A 20,892-nucleotide genomic window follows, 5' to 3' on the forward strand; every position below is an offset into this window, starting at 1 on the left:
TGAAACTGTATAAAATTAACTTAATAATCAATGAGAAAATGTAAATATCGTGTGACCTTCACAAGTATTTTTTTCCAAACATCACAAACTCTCATACTCTTTGTTATAAATTCATGGGAAAAGTTTTGAAAATATCAAAATTACATTTATTTAATGCACAGTACCTTTAAAAATTAGAAACATTGAGAACTTAATGTCTTATTGCTTTTCAAAAAGAAATGAACTGTCAAGGATGGTTAAAATAGTGTTTGCCTTCATCTTATTACACAGTTACAGTACAGAACAAACCTCTTTTCTATGGCTTGCACAATTAGCATGTTCTTTGCTAAGTTAGGATCAGCTTCTAGCACTTTATCCTTTGTGTATTCAGCATTGTGAGAGAGGTCTTTTACTGTAAAGTATTTTTCCAGTATTTCCTCCCCTGGGATAAGTCATCCTCATCACAACTGTGTTTCTCATTTCTGTGGATAAATGTGACTTCACTAATTTATCCAGCTCCCTTTACAATAGAAGCAGTAAGAACGTTTCCATAGCCAGCATTTCGTCTCCATAAAATCCATTTATGTTCTATTTGAGTTTCACTTTTGGCATTTCTTTTCATTTCTTGGTTGCCCTTCCACCAACACTGGCCGGTACCTTTTTCAATTGCCCATTTTTATAAGCATTTTATGTGAGTTTATCACTGGAAGACACAGAGGCAACCCAACTATGTGTCTGTGTGTATATGTAAACCGAATAACAAAAAAAATGGGCAGTAAATAGTGACAGCTCTGCAAGGAAATGATGTGATTAGTCACTGATCATGATGTATGCCTTTCATTCACATAATGATTTATGGACTTTAAGGGCCAGTAGTGAAGTTTGTACTTAATGTAATTAGTAACAGTTAATATACATTGGTAACTGAAATTTGGACTGTACTGTTGCAAGAGTGGTATTATTTCACTACACTGTGGAAATTCATGCATATTAAAACATGCAAAACAAGGATTTTCTATATATTTCATATCAATATGCATGTATTTATGCAAGTTTCTTTAAATATGACAAAACTTGTTTTAAAATAATTTAAGGCAGATGGTCCTAAAAATTAGTTTTGATCTTTAAGATTCCTTATTCATTCTCCCTTGAAAACTGCCATAACAGGTGTGGTGAGACAGCAATCTGGAACTTTTGAGCATCTGACAGGAACCACCTTTCCCGGCCAACTGCTCCTTGGCCACTATCAACATTAAATAAAGACGTTCTGCATAAGCTAGGGCGAAGGTATATATATTTTTTTCTGTAAAATACACATGTCAATGGCCTCTAAGTCTGTAAAATTCCATTTGACAGTTAAATTTATTTCACACAAAAGTGGAGTTAACAACCATCAATGCACATAACAGCTATCATTAAATAATTGAATGTTACTATATGGCATTGGACCTCATGTTCTTACCACAGCAAAATGTAACAAGATGATTGCTTGCTGTTTAGTAACACCTTCACAAATCTCTCTGATTAATCACCAGAGCAACTACAGAATACTGGGGAAAACTCAGAGATGGGCTCTGAGATACCCCTTGCTCAGAGGTAAGGGGGTCATCGATGTATGATTTTTCAACAGCCCTGAAAAGTACTGCTGCTTGTTCACTGTCCTTTCATTCTTGTCCTCTTCCTTTTGATATCACTAAAGCATCCCTGAATCACAGAGCAATTATCTGTTAGCTTAGCTATGTCAACAATAGGTGTTGATGAAAAGATCATCTGTGTCAGAGAGTGGTAATTTTGGCCACTCTAGGAAAGGTGAGCCTGAGCTAGCAGTTTGGGAGGAATTGAAAGGTTATAAACAGATCTGTCTGATTCCTCTGGAATCAGTGTAAGAGAATAATAGAAGAACATTGCCACTATAAGCTCAATACTTAAAGTCTGAGGCTGGAGATGATAGAGCTTCTAAGGTCAATAAAGGTGGTCTAATGGAGAAGGAAAATGCTTGTTTCAACAGATTAGTTAGTAGCAGTACCTTACCATGGTGGCCTCAAAATGGGAGATGGGTTTAGTGCACTGGTAATATCCAGCAATGGGATCCAGACACCACCCTCAAAGAATGCAACTAAAAACTACCTGAGGAGTGGAGAGAGCAGCAAAGTCACCTTAGAGCCAGCCACAAAACTAGGTTGTGCTTGAGAACAACTGGAGCCTAACTCCCCACTTCCTAATGTTGTAGATTAGTCTTAGATTTGAATATGGAGAGAAATCCACCAAGGAAGATAGGCTACGTTTGGAGTAGGCATGAGGAGCAAATGGTAATAGCTGTCTAGTTTGCTATAATGAAAATCGTGAGGCTGTGCACCCACTTTAGTGGAAAATTGAAGTGTGATAGAATTAGACATAAATTGTACTCTGATTGAGAATATTCATCATAGGCATCAGAAGCGTGAGTTGTCCCACATATATAGCTTCCAGTCCCAAGTTCTCCCTGTAGTGGAGAATGGAGAGAAGGTGGTATTCTCAAAGTCAGCCAGTTAGAGGTATAGAAATCAGGTAAGATTATAATTAATCTTAATCAAAGATCTCACTCTGACAGTGCTTCCTTTTGGCCTTTCTTTTGCAATGGGGCATTATAACTATTTTAGCTGTAAGTGGACGACTTTAGAAACACTATGTCTGGGGTGAGTTAGAAGCTATTTCTAAGATGCCAAGATGACCAAAATAACAGCACTTGTGTATAAGGAAATCTTATTTGCTTTTCTCTCTAGACTTAGAATAACAGGGTGCAAGTGCCCTGGGTGTGTTTAATTATTTATATAAGGGTTATTAGTGTGTGGTTAGTGAGTCCTTACTGAAAGTTATACATGCCAGCAACCTGCAGTGAAGTTTTGTAAGACAGTGTTCTTGCTAAATTATTAAGATACAAAATGAATAATGAAGGGCATTTTAGTGGAAACTTACCTGAAAAAAATAGCTGCTCAAGGTAGGGAAAGAAAAGTGAGAGAGTACGGGTAATGAGTCATTCTGTCCCTTATGGGAAAGTAAAGCAATCTTTCTCATAAATTAGTGATGATGGATATATCCATAGATGATGACACAAAAACAGCAATATTTGGGCTTTGTGCACCCTGAACTTTTAAGGATGGCATTGTGGAGGGCACTGATATCCTTCCTCAGAGTACCTGAGTGTTTTATTCGATCATAGTATTGTTTTGCTTCTCTTCTATACCCATAAACCTTACCTTGATTTAGGTATATTGATTACCTTATCCTTGTCTTATCCATGGGAAGGAAAAACATAGGCATCTTGCCACAATTAAGGGGACAGAACATTTTTTATTAATTTCTCCTTAGACCTACTGTCCAGACCCTACTGTACCTGGTTCCTATCTTCTAATTACCTCATGCAAATATGTGATTTTCCATCTTTATTATCTGTGTCTCCCTGCCTGCTTCTCTGACTCATGTTACATCATGCCTATTATTTCCAATTGCACAATTTCTATTGTATTATTGCATTCATTTCCAATTGCTACCTGTGGTAATAAATTAATACACAAAGCCTTGAAGCAACACAAATGTTTAATCTTTCTGTTCTAGAGATCAGAAGGCTAAAATGGTTTGGCAGAGCTATGTTCCTTCTGGAGGTGCTAGGGAGGGATCCACTTACTTGCCCCTTTTTAGCTTCAAGAGGCTCCCCATATTCCTTGGCTTGTGGCCTTCCGTAATCCTTACCCCTGTTTCTATCATCATATATCTTTTTTTCCCTCTCCTTCCATAGTCACATCATCTCCTCTGACTCTGATCCTCTGCCTCCTTCTTATAAGACCTTTATGGTTACCCAGAATAATCCAGGATGATGTCCCCATCTCAAAATCTTTAACTTAAGTCCCATCTTCAATGTACCTTTTACCAAGTAAGGGAATATACTGGCAGATTCTGGGGATTAAGATACAGACATCTTTGAGGAACATTTTCAGCCTCTCATGTCTGTGAATCTACAGGTACTGTCATTTGCTTTATCCTACCCCATGTCTGGGATCTTGTTAATTTCAACTAACTCTTAGACCTGATTTTCCTTCACATGGTATCTGTTTCCCACAATTGAATTAGGCTTACCAGTTTGTATCTTCTTTCACCTGTGCTGTTTAGCTTGAGTCCTTAAGTCAAATCTTTTGGCTGGAAACAATTTTTTTTTAAATTTTTTGTGTGTGTGTTCAGCTTTGAGCCTTCGGGCCAGTGTACTTACAAACAAGTGTCCTTCTCAGAATAAAATGTACAAATTCTTCATCAATTCAGTTTCTGAGACCTTCGTCCTCCCCCATGCTCCCCACTTGCAATCTTCTACATCCCTATAGAAAGAGCATATCCTTCTACTGTAAATGTAACTTAATCTGAACCTTGAGCCATGTATGTTGTATGGTGGCCCCAGCAATTACAACCTGGACATGGCCCAGAGCTGAAAGCTTGTCTGAGACACTTTGAGGTGACATTGTGGACAAGTGGAATTTCTCAGATGCTTATACTGTAATGTAAACCAGTCAGACTCCCAAAAAAATAGAAGAGAAAAAAAAAGAAGACCTCTGCCTTATTTGATCCAGGTGTTTTGTTTAGTTCTTCTCCATTTTTATTCTTACTGCTTTGTGTCTGTGCCTGTAGTACAACAGGTAATAGAGGTGCTCTGTAAATGTTTTATTTGTCCCTGTAGATTCATATGATTTCAGATAAGCCTGTGATTATTAAGCTTACTACTTGGCTGTTGATATGGCTTCAGTTTGCCCCAAGTTTGTAAAATCTCCCTACAGATCTGATGTTCTGATTTAAAACACTTGGTAAACCATTTCAAATATTTCTTTGAAATGCCCACAGGAGAATTTCTAAATGGTAGTTTCATGAACCCACATAGGGAAAAAGAATTTTTGCTTGTTGTTATAACATTTGGTGTAGTGCTTCTTCCTTGAGGAAGGGCATTGTGATCCCTTGAAGGACATATTAAATTGAGGAAAAGGTTAGAAGAAAGTCTTGAATGAGTAGAAAATACACATTATACATTAAAAATTAGGTGTATAATATTTGTTTTCATTACACCAGATAAGCTGTATTCTGAAATGTTAACATTAAAGAAAGGCTCATAGTCTTATGTTTACTTAAGGAGCATGTGAACTAAAGAGGTTGAGGCACACCATTCCATCTAGAATTTGGCCTCACTTTATAAACTCAAATGCAACTTTTCTCCTTTATTTTAGAGGAATTTCTTATGTTTTCTATTTAGTCTCAATCTTTTGTGGTTTCCATGTTAGGAGGTATACACATAGAAAGGAAGTAGTAAAAAAGGGAGAAAGTGAAATTTATTTTTTGAGTTTTATTTTTTGTCTTTTTATTATTAAATATAATTTACTGTCAAATTGGTTTCCTTACAACATCCAGTGCTCATCCCAATAGGTAACTTCCTTGATGCCCATCACCCACTTTCCCCTCTCCCCTACCTCCCATCAATCCTCACTTTGTTCTCAGTAGTTAAGAGTCTCTTATGGTTTGCCTCCCTCCCTCTCTATAACCTTTTTTTCTCTCCTTCCCCTCCCCCATGGTCTTCTGTTAAGTTTGTCAGGATCCACATATGAGTGAAAACATATGGTATCTGTCTTTCTCTGCCTGACTTATTTCACTTAGCATAATACCCTCCAGTTCCACCCACATTGCTGCAAATGGCCATATTTCATTCTTTCTCACTGCCAAGTAGTATTTCATTGTATATGTAAACCACATCTTCCTTATCCACTCGTCAGTTTATAGACATGGGGCTCATTCCATAGTTTGGCTATTGCTGATAACACTGCTATAAACACTGGGGTGCATGTGCCCCTTCGAATCAGCATTTTTGTATCCTTCGGATGAATACCTACTAGTGCAATTGCTGGGTCATAGGGTAGTTCATTTTTAATTTTTTAAGAAACCTCTTTATTATTTTCCTGAATGGCTGCACCAGTTTGCATCACTGGGTTCTACTGCTGAAACCAACACTGCATTGTATGTGAACTAACTTGGATTTAACTAACTAATTAACTAACAAGAGTGAATAGTTTTTTGTGTGTTAAATCTCATATTTCTCAAATCCCTATATTTCTGCTCTCCTCTATTTCCAGACTTTCTTGACTTTATGTGATTCAAAATATTCATCTGGAAATTATTTAAAATTTTTTAACGTTTATTTATTTTTGAGACAGAGAGAGACAGAGCACGAATGGGGGAGGGTCAGAGAGAGGAAGACACAGAATCTGAAACAGGCTCCAGGCTCTGAGCTGTCAGCACAGAGCCCGACGCGGGCCCAAACTCACGGACTGCGAAATCATGACCGGAGCCGAAGTCGGCCGCTTAACCCACTGAGCCACCCAGGCGCCCCTCATCTGGAAATTAAACCATGGAGACCTTTGAAATACTTTTGTTTAAAATTCATTAAAGGCAAAACAAACAAAACAACAACAACAACAAAAATCTTCAGTGATTTAATTTTATGTTTTTAAATTGCTATCTTTCATATTTTTTTAAGGAAGGAAGCAAATGAAAATTTGAGGAGATAAAATTAGTTGATTGTTTTGCCATGTTCTGTTTGTCTACTGAAATAGATACATAACAGTTCATATTCCTGGGATTGGTCCACTTTTCAGGGCTTAGGTGTTGAGTATTATTTAAACAGATAACGTTATGGGCATGAATTAATATTTTCATTTTGGAAAATCTTTCCATGAGTATTCAAGACGCTTCTGACATTCTTAAATAATATATTAAAAAGAAAATCATGGGCAATGGTTCTCTCCCTGGGCTTTTAATCCAGTATGTTAGAGATGAAATTGTTACGGTTTGTTCTGCCTCTGCAATGGGGTTCCTCTGGGATTCTCCAGGACAGGCAGTCATCTAGAGCGCAATCATCTTCATGGGATCCAGCCCTTTCCCATTCATCCACAGGTCTTTTCAACTCTGTTCTAAAAAGCCTCTTGACAAGAGATTGTGACTTTACAGAGGAATGATCTGAAATAACTAGCCTTTTCCTTAGCAGAACTGTCTTGGGAATTGCCCACAGATGTAATAAAAGTTGCAGACATTTTAGATTACTAACCCCATTGGCATTTGTCTCTTTTCTCACTATAATCTCATTAATTCTCCACCTCTTTCTCGAGTCTGCTATCATATCAGTCAATAGCTTTTGTTCGCAGTTTGCATTTAAATATTTGCTTATTATATTGCTTTCTGAAATTAAAAAGAAGTTTTGTCATGTAATAGGACACAGTGAAGCCACAGTTGAAGATTATTCAGAGAGTGGGTTTGGCTTAAGGTGAGATTTAAAAAGTGTCAAAGTTAGACAAAGAAAACTTAATCTGTAACTCACACTTATCCAAGGCATCCGTTGACAGGTACTTCTACACCTTTTTTTAGGTCTGGCAACTAATGTTTGTTTGTATTTTGTTTTCTGCAGTCAATATTATCTCTTTCTTCTTTAAAAGTACATAATATTTGATCCATATTTAGATATCTCTGATCAACTCCCTAATTAATGGCTATCATTCTGCAGACCAATCATAATATCCTAGTGCTTTTGGTACCTATGATTGAGCTATTGCTATGTCAGAAGTAGTGCTATCACCTTGAAACAGTCTTCCACAAAATAATGGAAGCCACTCTTCCACAAAATAATGAACCTTATATAATGACATCTACTTGTCTGAGTTGATTAGGATATTCATACTGTATTATTTCATTTGTTGATTCAGCAAATATATAACAAGTACCAAATATTTGCCAGATATACTAGGCTTTAGCCTGTGTGTGTATGGGGGATTAAATGAATTTCAGGATCTCCTTTTCAACCCCATGAATGATTAATTTTGGATATGGAATCACATTCGCATGAAACATCATTAGTTATTTAAACAATTTTTTCCAAATTAATAAAATAAGGGCCTGTACATTGTAGTACCTCTAAGTCCTATGGTCAAAGTTCAAACCCCACTGCTACCCTTTGCCAGTTAGGTGACCGTTGGAAAATTACTTAATGTCTCTCTGCCTCAATTTTCGTATTGATAAATATTTAAAAATCGGGTTGTTATTAAAGAAGTAACACTTCTAAAACATTGATCGTAGGTATTGGCACATGGTTTATGTGTTAAATATATAAAAAAAGATAAGGATATAATGAAATAAATCCTTGATTGGGGTAATTGGTTTCCTTGAACAGGTAACAAACTGATTGACAACATTATTCACTTGTTATCCTGCCCTTATATGTTAATGCCTTTTGAAGTTGGGATCCTAATAAGAAAGGTTATTTGCTGAGATGGGGATCTGCAGGCTCATGTAGTGTAGGAAATCTTAAGTTACCAGGTTTTACCTTAGCCATGACTTGAAAGAAGTCAGAACAATCTGTCCACTAGTACAGCACAGACAAGCTGCTGTAATCACTTACTTGGAACACGTTTATTTTTCTCAGTTACTATTTCAGCCACAGACGTCTATGTTCTAACAGAGATAGCAGCATGGGCAGACAGCAAGAGAGAATACACAAAATTTTCAATAAACATATAAGGAATTATACCCTCTCTTTGGATTTTTCTTCCCCTAATATGAATAAAAATACTCTCGCCTTTGGAATCACCAGTGTTGATTCCATCAGGTATCTCTTAATGAAGTATAGGGTATGAAATTGACTGTTGCTTATTTGTTTTATACCTAGATGCTATTTCCATTATTACAGAAAACAGAGGGATGTTTGAATTTGTTGAATTGCTCCCTTGCTCTCAAAATTCATGGTTATTTGTGTTTCCTACTTGGCCTTGTTTGTTGTTGTCACAGACAAAATAGCAAAATCAAAATTTGAATTAATGTATCTATATGTTTCATAGTTATGAAATATAATTACCTACATACTACACATGGAGATGTCTGGTTTGCAGTGTGTGTGTGTGTGTGTGTGTGTGTGTGTAACTTATAACTGTGGATATCGTTCCATTGTTTACTTTTTATAATATATGATTGAGTGGGGTATTGATATTACCCACAGTTTATAATTCACTTAGTCTTTCCTGGTATTGTGTTCAAATATTACAGAATATATATAACTTGTAATTCAAATATCAAATATCTTTGCTGGACAAACTGATTATTCCATTTTAGATTGTGAGTTTCTTTGTTCCACTAACTTTGATATAAATATATGATTTCGTATATGTTTCTATTTTTCTTAATTATAATGTATTTTTAGTGATAAGTCCATTTATCTGTCAGTCCACACTCACCTAATGACACTATTCTGATCAATGATGCTTCCTTTACCATAGATGGTTCCTCACAGACTACACGTGCCCCTGTGTTACTTACATCTTGTTGATTCTACACTTGTTTTTCTAAGCAAGGTATTGTTGAACAAATAAGCCAATTAGGTGGAGAAATTGCTTATGCCTATTATGTTTAACCTAGAATGAATGTGGCTGGAAGTCATTATCTTGTGAGTCCAAGTCCTCTGGCCTGGGGAGAAAAACTTGTATTACCTGAAAAATGCGGTTTGCCTGTGTTCCATTCTTTTGAAGTCAGTACCAATAGTCTATCAGAATGACACGCAAATATCAAAATACAAATCACCATTATCTGTCATATCATTTTTAAAAACTTTTTTTATTACATTTCTTTTTTTTTTTTTTTTGAGAGGCAGAGAGAGACAGAGCATGAGTTGGGGAGGGGCAGAGAGACACACACACACAGAATCTGAAGCAGGATCCAAGCTCTGAGCTGTCAGCCCAGAGCCCGGCGTGGGGCTCAAACCCACAAACCATAAGATCATGACCTGAGACAAAGTTGGACACTCGACTGACTGAGCCACCCAGGCATCCCTATCTGTTATATAATTTTCTTAATTTGTCTATGTCAGTTTTATGTACATGTTTTTGGCTTATTTCAATGTGCCACAAAAAACATGCCATAAAACTTGTTGGTGGCAACAATCATCAGTACCAGACTAAACAATGTAAATACTAACAATGAAGAAATGTTGAGATTTGCTCAAGTCTGTTGTGAATGCATTATGAAGCTGTCTTTTTTTAAGTGACCATTCCAAATGACTTACATTATTTCCCATACAGTAGGTACAGGCAATTATCTTTTTTCTAATTTTATTCCCTTCAAGAGGCCTTTTCTCCACCCTTCCACTTTCTTGGCTCTCTTCACCTTGTATGGATGGAAGAGTATGTTTCTATTACCTTTGCAGTCTTTTTTACTCCTCTTAAAACAATTAAATTTGGTCTACTGTTCTAGACATGAAGTGTTGGCCCAACAGAGTTATTTAAGCTCAGTAAAGTACAGGGGTTTTTATTACTCCAGTTCAAGCTTTACACATGACAAGTGTGTAAAAAATGGAAACCCAGGATTATTTTTAAAAAAGGAAATGGTTCTTTTGTGTTTGTGACTTTGGGATAATGCATACAGTAGAATTGATAATCACCTACACCACTGACTCCTATGATCTCCCAGATCATCTAACAGCTGTTAATTAACCATGGTATATTAGCTGTGTAAAAATTTTACCATATATAATTCCTTTAATCTTAACCTTACATTAAATGTTTTATGCAATGTAAATATTGGAACTATTTAAAAACAAATAGTCTATTAAAAAGTACATGTTATAAAGTTATTTTAGTACAGACAGTGCAGTTTTTACCTTCACGTCTATTACTAAGATGATTCATTACCTCAAATCTTGGTAGGCAAAATGGTTAGTAGTTTAGATTTTGGGTGGATGTCAGTTGTAGGTAACATTCTTAGGTTTAGCTTTGCTATCTGGAAAATCCAGAGAATCAGTGACAGCTGAAAATTCAATTTGCATTATGCATAAATCCATTCTAAAGCTGGAATATATTGAGGTACATATTTGTCAAAAAAGAAAAAACAGTGGTTATTACATGTGACAAATATTTTATATTATTTTATATAATATTTTATGAGTTTTAGTTGTTTTATGTATTGTACTCAATTAAGATAAAAAGGAGCAATTTCCATTCCAGAATATAAAAAGTAGGAATTGTTTTGACACATATCTGTGTTGTATGTGTCAATACTTTCTTTCTTTTATTACAAAGAGTGTTTAATTGCATGGATGTACCACAGTTTGTATCCATTCACCCAAGAAAGAATATTTAGATTGTGTCAAAACATTATGCTAAATGAAAGAAAACAGTCTCAAAATGTTCTTTACCATGAAATTCTGGGGGAAAAAGTACTGTAGGGATAAGGAACAAGTTGATGGTTGCCTGATTAGTCTTGGGGGAGGTTTGATTTACAAATGGGCAGTCCAGTACAAGAGTTTTTTAGGGTGATAGAACTGTTATGCATCCTAATTGTAGTGGTGATTGCATAGATTTACATATGTGTTAAAGTGCATAAAATTTAGCAGAAAATAAAGTCAACTTAAGTAAATTTAAAATCAATAACAAAAATCTTTCATTATATATAAAGAGGAGGAGTTGTTGGTAGATTTAGGGATCTTTACCAGTTCCATTTATTTTTATGTGATTTATTTAAATTTCAAATAAAATTTATTTTCAGAGTGCAGTTGTAATATATGTCCATAATTTTAAAAAGATAAAATATTTAAAAGTATAATAAAAAGGAAGAAAAAGCATGAGAGAACTCAGATAAAGCCACCTAAATGTTTAATATGCTTAGCACTAGTCCCCTTTTGCATATTTTGTTTAATTTAACACAGTTATACCATAAATATATTTCATATTCCTGAATGTTTTAATTATTATAGCAAAAGCATTCCTTATAACATAAGCTTAGAGAAAAGATTATTTATTGGCTGTATAAATGCCTTGGTCATTGCCTACTATTTACTGTATTGTTTTATGATCCTTTAGTATACTTAACCTCATAACATAATTTTAACATCATTTGCATACGCCAATTTATTTTAATATGCTTCAGATATTTTCCTTGAGAGATGTCCTAGCAGTAAAATTACCTTTCCAGTGAATAAGGCTCATCCTTGTCATCCACAATTATCCTGAATTTAAAGTGTATTTATTTGCAGAGAAATGTTTTAGAAAATGTTCTATCACAATTATTTGTCACCATATGAAACTTTATGTTAATGTTGCTTTAACAGTACAATATTTTGCATTATAAATTGGCTACTTGTTATCACACTCCTTAGTTTAAGATCCTTGTGGGTTGCAATTCAGAATATCAGAATCTTCCCAATAATCCAGTTTTCACGAGAGAGGGGGAGTATAAGTTGGTGTCCTTAAGAGAACAATATACTTAAAGACCAAACATTTAGACATTTAACTTATGTCATATTATGTTTGATTATCTCTTCTTCCTATATCCCACCCTCAGTAAAAATGTAAAATTTCCTTAGTACAACATTCATGCCTTATACCTTTGGTGTTTTGTCTGATTCTAAAGCTAATATTCATTGTAAATATGAAATGAGTTAAATTAAATAAAAGCAAAGTGATATCCACATACATACTTAGATATCAGTGCTTGTTTCCAGGGACTTAACATTGGGTTTTTGAGTGACCAAACTAATGCTAATGAATTAATACAACATGCACAAATACATGTTGCTATTTCCAAAGGGGTTTTTAAAAACCAGTAATAATCATAAATCCCCATAGGATTATCGCTTCTTACCAAAAAGTAGTATTAGATGGAATCATAGCGGGGCGCCTGGGTGGCTCAGTCGGTTAAGCGTCCGACTTCGGCTCAGGTCATGATCTTGCGGTTTGTGAGTTCGAGCCCTCCGTCGGGCTCTGTGCTGACAGCTCGGAGCCTGGAGCCTGTTTCGGATTCTGTGTCTCCCTCTCTCTTTCTCTGCTTCTCCCCCACTTGTGCTCTGTCTCTCCCTCTATCAAAAATAAATTAAAAATGTAATAAAAAATTTAGGTGGAATCATAGCTATACATATAATCTGTAAAATGTAAGAAAGAAAAAATTAAAAAGATGCTCAGAGCATCTCTAATGATGGTGGGAACTGGCTTTCTATCTTCGTAATGATGCTATAGGCAGCTTATTTTTTTTTTAACTCCTTTGTTAGAGAAACAGGCAACATATTCTCTCCTTGAGAATGTGATCCCTGTGTATGTTCATAACTGCGTTCCCCTGACAGCTAAGTACTGTCTTCAGGTGTTGGAATGAATGCCTTCTGACAATGCATAACTCAGCACAGGTTTTCCAAGAAATCTTACAATTTTGAATATCTAGCTATTCACAGAATCCACAAACTACCTATGTTTAAAGAATATTATCCCTATGAGGGCTAGTTCTCATTTTTTAGACCACTTGGAAATAGGCAATAACAGAAACATGAAGGGGGTGATAGAATGTAATTACCTTTTCCAAGTAAGATCAAATAGAAGTTTTTTTTTCTATATTCTTTTCAATTTATATCTTTATTCAGCAAATACAGATTTACCACCTAATATTTATCAGACTAAATAGTAAATGCAAACATATTTATCAAACTAGTAAATGCAAAATTAAATTTTAATTTATTTAAAAGTAATTGATTTTGAGAACAACGTGTTGTATAAGAGTAGTGTTGCACAAAGCAAGGGCTTGTGACCCTTGACTGGGGCTTAGGATTTTTTGAAGGCTCTGTTCAGCTCAATGTTCTGTCAAAGATGAAAGAAGAAAAATATGGGGAAGAGAGAGGCATATTTCAGGCAGAAGGAACATCACATGCGCAGTACGCAGATGTAAAACATGAGAAAGAAGTTGGAATTGTGGGCAGCTCCAAACCTTGGAGGGACTTCTGTACCACAATTTTACCCTGAAAGAAATCCTAAAGGTACTTTGGGAAACTTTTCATGGGAATGACATGATCCAATTTGCAACAATGCAAAGAATGGGCAATGTGTCTACCTGTGGGGCTGGAATGTGGGGATTCAGTCAGAACCAGGAGATACAGGAGGCTCTTTCCTTATGTCCTATGAGAAATTCCAGCAGTCTGGACTAAGAGACTAGCAGAGGAAATGTATAAAACACACGTGATTATGTCCATTAACTGACGAATGGATAAAGAAATTGTGGTTTATATACACAACGGAATACTACGTGGCAATGAGAAAGAATGAAATATGGCCCTTTGTAGCAAGTGGATGGAACTGGAGAGTGTTATGTTAAGTGAAATAAGTCATAAGAGAAAGACAGATACCATATGTTTTCATTCTTATGTGGATCCTGACAAACTTAACAGAAGTCCATGGGGGAGGGGAAGGAGAAAAAAGGTTAGAGAGGGAGAGCGCCAAAGCATAAGAGACTCTTAAAAACTGAGAACAAACTAAGGGTTGATGGGGGTTGGGAAGGAGAGGAGGGTGGGTGATGGGTATTGAGGAGGGCACCTTTTGGGATGAGCACTGGGTGTTGTATGGAAACCAATTTGACATTAAATTTCATATTAAAAAAAAAAATAAAACACACGTGATTCAAGAGATTGAAGCTGTTGGTTGTTGATTGTAGAATCAAGAATATTTGATGGCCTATTAGAAGGGGCATAGTGGGGTTCAGTACTGTTAAGGGTACAAGCACAAATTTGCCTTAAGTGACTACATCTAATTTAGGATGTCATTTAAAAAACTAAACATGGGGGCGCCTGGGTGGCGCAGTCGGTTAAGCGTCCGACTTCAGCCAGGTCACGATCTCGCGGTCCGGGAGTTCGAGCCCCACGTCAGGCTCTGGGCTGATGGCTCGGAGCCTGGAGCCAGTTTCCGATTCTGTGTCTCCCTCTCTCTCTGCCCCTCCCCCGTTCATGCTCTGTCTCTCTCTGTCCCAAAAATAAATAAACGTTGAAAAAAAATTTTTAAAAAACTAAACATGTAAAAAGGCTAGACTTGTTACTTTATTTTGTTTGTCTGATTTGTTTCTATTTTGAATAGGAGACATGAAGGTGGCTATATCTGTCAGGCTGCTAGAGCTATAGATCTGGATTACAAAAGAGATCGGTCTACTGTTGATTAGCAAACATGTACTTGAAGTGAGAATAGGGTTGTTTGGAGAAATTGTGGATTCAGAAGAGCACAGGGCTGAGGAGAGAAGCAAAAAGGCAGGGGGAAAGGTAGAGAAACTGAAGAATATCTAGAAAAATTAGGAAAGAACATAAAGCGGTGTCACAAAGCCCAGAGGAGGAGAAATATAATGTCTGGTGGAAAAAAAAAAAATGAACGCGTTAAAGATTGAGGTCACGGTTGCTAAGTGTGCTGATTTAGCCTGTCTGAGGGAGTAGGCATGGACTGGGGTCAGTTATAAGGGCCAGAGGTTACTTACGAATGTATATAATCTACCCAGATGGTGGTGGTTTCAGTCTTTACAGATGGTAGCCAGAAGTGACTGTATGATATAACAGTGTTTCAGATTATAGATAGATATAGATATAGATATAGATATAGATATAGATATAGATATAGATGTAGATATAGATACACACACACATACACACACACACATCTATATCTATATTCATTCAAGCCTATATAAAATCAAGCCCATACATACACAGGCTAGCAGAAACTCCAGAATCTCTGTATAAAGAGAGCTTATAGATACCATTCCAGTTGAAACACAAGGAAAAGAAACATGTCTTGAGGTTGTATTTCCATAACCAGTACTTGGCTTTTACTTGGAGATTGACTTTTAGGGGTAACTGTATGGAGGGTTGGATGATGGTGGTTGTGGTGGTAGGTTTATACTACCTGACTTGATACCGCATTAGATATGCGGAATCGTATGTAGATTACCCTTCAGGCTCTCCCTTGACAATCTAAAGTAGGCTTTACTGAGGATGAAATGATTTTCCATTCCAGGTATGTTTCTCCCTTCCAGGTATGATAACCCGCTTGGATATAGTGTTCTCTAGAAAGCAAATGCTACATGTGATGCTCTTTTGAAATATTTTGCAATGCCATTAATCACTACTTTCTATAATCAAAGCCCAATGTAGTTATGATTTTTCTAAAAAGCCAAACGGTCGGCAAAGGTAAAGAAATGTGTTACCGAGTTTTAAAACGGTACATTTGGATCTCTGGAGCTTAGAGCACCTCGCATTTGCTGACAGAAAAGTGTTGTTCAAACTCACAAAGGAGTTTGAACTGAAGCCAAGCGTATGCATTTAAAAAGTTTATTCTAGTCCTACTCTAGACTCTTTCAATAAAGCAATGCTATTTGTTCCACTCAATTGTCATATCTTAACATAGCTGACACTGCTGAGGTGTTTCAAAGTTGACATCACTGCTATAATTTCTGCAAAAGTTTCATGTCTAATTGAAATATGAGGATCTTTAGAAACAGCAAACCATTCTTTCTTATCTTAAAAAAATGTTTATATCTGCAAATGACCTCTCAAAGGAAGCCTTCTCAAACGTTATCTTTTTATGAGCAAAGAGAGTAAAATCACTTCATCCAAGTGTAAGTTGTGTGAATATGAAAATTCTCATTATAAAAATTTGCTAGGGTCCTTTTATTTAGCTCAATAGCACTCAAATGGCTATAGTGATAAACTTCAAAGTTGGAAGTAGTGGAATATTCTTCCATTTAACATTAAGCCAATGCTAAGGAAAATTGCTGCCATATTTTCTAAGTTATTAACCTTTACATTGAGATACATTTTCGATGCATAGAGAAAAATTTCCTCCTCTATGTTAATATGAGCTTAAGGTAGAGAGACTAATCAAATAAATAAATGGAAATTAGGCCATACAGAACTGCTTTATGTTATCCTTTCTACATTTGTGTCTAAGATACGTATTGGAACAATAGTTGTAAAAACGTTGGAATGTCTTTTATTGATCACAAGAACGGCATTTTATTATATCAGTAAAAGAGAAGATACGAGTTAAAGATTATGCCTTTTTCTTAAAAGTGGGCTATAGGATCCTGTTGTTTTTACCACTCCTCAGAAATCTTTATCTCTGCCTGAATTCCTTCATCCAAACCCCCTGTTCCTTCACTGTAGTTCCAGCCAATTTCCTGGCAAATGTAATCAAAAACACTTTTATCCATTCATTTCCCTTCTGCCTTACAGCATTCGCCATAGTAATGCATGCCTAAATGGCCCAAATTCCCTCTTTTAATTTTTTTCACGACTGAGTCTTCCACAAATGGTTCCATCATTTAACTTCCCCCCAAAAGCATTGCTCACAGTTATCGAGGTACGCTTGAGTACTTCTTACCCTACTAGATAGAACACTTTTTCAGCTACACTCTGAGCCCACTCAGTGTATACGTTTGTCCTCCCTAAAACCTGCCTTTGTAAATAATTTAGCCCAGACTTTCCTTTGAGAGTTCTTCATCCTATTTACATTTACTGTAACAGTGGAACACGCATTTAGAGTAAGACATCCAGGACATAAAAGTGAGTTTTGCTACTAACTATTTCTGGTCATGTGACTTGTTTCTCTGAAGCTCAGTTTTTGCATTTGTGTCATAGAACCAATAATAACATTCACTACAGAATAATGTTGTCAATATTAAATTACATACATATAAAACACTTAGTTAAGTGTCTGATGCATTGGAACAATTGAATAGGTATTAACGGTTATCATTCTCATTATTCCTATTACTTTGATTTCTTAATACATCTCCAGGTAATGTACAATAAAGTGAGATTCAGTGAAACAAGTATGACATTTGAAGTTAAACAGATCTGTGTTAATGTGACTGATAACTTATTAACTATGAGACTTTAAGTGTCTTACCCTCTTTAAGAACTGTAGTGATGGGGGTGTCTGGGTGGCTCAGTCAGTTGAGAATCTGACTGCAGCTCAGGTCATGAACTCACTCACAGTTCTTGGGTTCAAGCCCCACGTCGGTCTCTGTGCTGACATCTCAAAGCCTGGAGCCTGCTTTGGATTCTGTGTCTCCTTCCTCTCTGTTCCTCCCCCACTTGCATTCTCTCTCTCTCTCAAACATAGATAAAAATTTTTTAAAAAACCCTGTAGTGATGGTTAAACATCTGTATACAGCAGCAGACATAAAATTTGTTCTATCAAATGCCTGTTGAATAACTAAATGAGTGACATACATTTGTGTATGTACATCGTAGTATTGGTCTTACCAGTTTAAGAAAATATCTTCATTAAATCACTCAGCAAAGATTTATTTATCACATATGAAAAGCATACTGTGCTAGGCTCTAGAAATAATTTCTAAAGGCATGGTAAAGATCATTACTTATTTCTGTGGTACATAATATAACACTGCTTACCATTAATTTGGTTAATAATTCTTGGGAAGCAGGAGCAGGTATCTCTGCTCAAGCCTAAACTATATATACATCTCGTATGTCTGGAAAACGGATGAGGCAAGCCTTCCCAAATTGACTTCCACAACACCGTTTTCCCCTCATCAACCTTCTAGTCACCTGAGACAGTGATAGGTGTGGCGGTAAGAACAATACAGTCTAAAGTAAGATATTTAGGAGAAGGCATTCAGGGTCAGCAATGAGAATGCACGCAGGATGGACTTTGAAATAAGGCCCAGGGAAACAGTGGCTTTGGAGGTAAGTGGGGTGGCTGGAAAAGTATCCATAATTCAGACAGAGCACCAGGGAACAAGCACTGGGCACAGCTTTGCGGCCTTAGTGGGGACATAGAGAATTTCGAATACCCAAGAAATAATGATTGAGAAAAACCCAGCCAGTTAACCTAGAAAAAAAATTCCCCCATTGAAACTGTTAGTAAGAAGAAAAAATTATTTAGGGTTTACATATTAGTCACTCAATGACAACTGTGAAAACAGTAATAGTTTATTTTAATGTTTATTGTATCAAGCGTGCATTTCAAAAATCAAGTTCTCATTACTTACTGACTTCTCAAGGGGTAGTATTTAAATGAATTTTATAAAGTCAATAGAAATATGCATTATAACCATTTAAACGCTAATTGCAATAATAAATTTTCTCTGTGTCCTTAGATATATGATCCCTTCAATAGTTTTTAATATTTTTCCCAAACCATGTAGTGATAAAATGACCCATAAACAAGAAGTGGCAATACATTTGATTGTATAAGGTGCTACCTTGAAACTAGCTTATAAAAGTTAATGGTCAATAAAACTTTTTTTCAGTTCATAAAATGTGTTTATTTAACTTGCTCTTGAAGTATCTGACAATTAGAAGCATGCTATTACCATATTGGAATAAAATCCAATTAAATTACAAAGCCATCCCTTCTTCCAGAAATCCTCAGAGAAACAAGAAACAATTCTTGAATAGAGGTTACATCCAGATTTTAAAGAACATATTTGCAGTAGAATCATGGTGAGAATATGATGGATAAGAATTAATTGGAGAAGCAAACTGAAACATTGTAGTATTATTTCCAAAAACAGATACAATGATTGACACGTGCCCATGAACTTTCCAAAGGAAAATAGATGGAGATCTCTTGCCGCTTGACATTAAAATTCCAATAGCAAATGTCTTTGGCTATATCCCAAGCTGAGTAATTATATTTGGTTCACAGCATAAGCATTTGATGATTTTATGCTTCTCAGTATGCCCTGCTTTTATAATTTCACCAAGGATTGCATGTAAAAAACACTAATATTAAATGCTAAAAATCAATGCAAGTCGGGGGAGGGAGAGAAGGTGACCAAATAAAACAGACAAGACTAGATACACCTAAGAAAGACAGGCAGAGGAAGAGAGAGAGAGAGAGAGAGAGAGAGATGTTGTTAATCATAAACACGTAAGCCTTGACCTTGAATGATCTTTGAATTCTATATAAAGGTTTACACCTATTTCAGAGGAAAAAAATCCTCCAGTGTGGGCTTTGGGCTCAATGATTTCTATGATTTGTATGCTCACAGGTAGTGAAAAGGAGAGGGGAATAAATCTGCTGCACTGATAAGTGATGGGTGGGCCGATGGCCAGTGTTATATTCTATCTTTTCACAAAATCCTTGCCTAACTTGACGGGACAAAATATATGGGTCCATGCTCTCTTGGAATCTCTTTGATTCCGTAAGTTTGGTATTGACTGCTAGGCATGAAGTTTAATGATTCCTGCTAACTTACTAATTCAGCATCAAAAAGAAAGTATGGCCAAATCGTTTTTACTCATTTAATCAGTATCGCTAGTTTGTTTTAATGTACAATGCTGAAAAAATGGCTTTTAGAACTGGGGGGCTAAGAGTAAGGAACATGATTCAGACAGATGAGTATACCAGAAAAACTTGAGGACATCATCCATGAGCTTCAAGCCTTGAATACATACTCAAGAGAAAGTGCCCAGCAGTTGGTATTTATCATTAATTTCTAATAATGGTACAGCTGGATCTACTAGAGAAACTGATGCTGTCATCCTAACTACAAAGGGTTAGGTTGTGGGCAAGTGCTTAAACTGGAAGTCACAATCTGCAAGCTGGACACAGATTGTTAAGGGGTACATTCTGCCTGATAGAGGTGTTGCACACAGAGTGGCATCCTATTAATACTCTCTTTTGGATGCTCAGTCAGCAAGGAAAGTAGGCCACTGTGTCTCATTGTATTATTCTTAGCACATTACGTGCTCTGGAATAACTAGGATGAGAGAATGATGTAATTTGTGATCTAACTCCCCTTTGCCCTCGTTCTTGTGGGTCCTTGCAGTAAACCACCATTGGGGAAGATAATCTTTGTAACCCTAGAAACCTTAAAGCATTTGATCTCTTATAGGAGACAAGTACAGAAATGTTAAGCACCCCGATGCAGAAACTGCTATAGTATTAAAGGCTATTGCAAAAACTGTTAGTAGAATTTGGGGTTGAATTTAGAGCAGTTTTCTTAAATGAAGTTCTAATGAACAATGTATTTTAATTTTGAAAAGAAGTTTACTGTATGGAACTCTATATACAGATGTGACTTCATTTGATCCTCAAAATAGTGCCAGTG

Source organism: Prionailurus bengalensis, chromosome A3, assembly GCF_016509475.1.
Source record: "Prionailurus bengalensis isolate Pbe53 chromosome A3, Fcat_Pben_1.1_paternal_pri, whole genome shotgun sequence".
Lineage (NCBI taxonomy): Eukaryota > Metazoa > Chordata > Mammalia > Carnivora > Felidae > Prionailurus > Prionailurus bengalensis.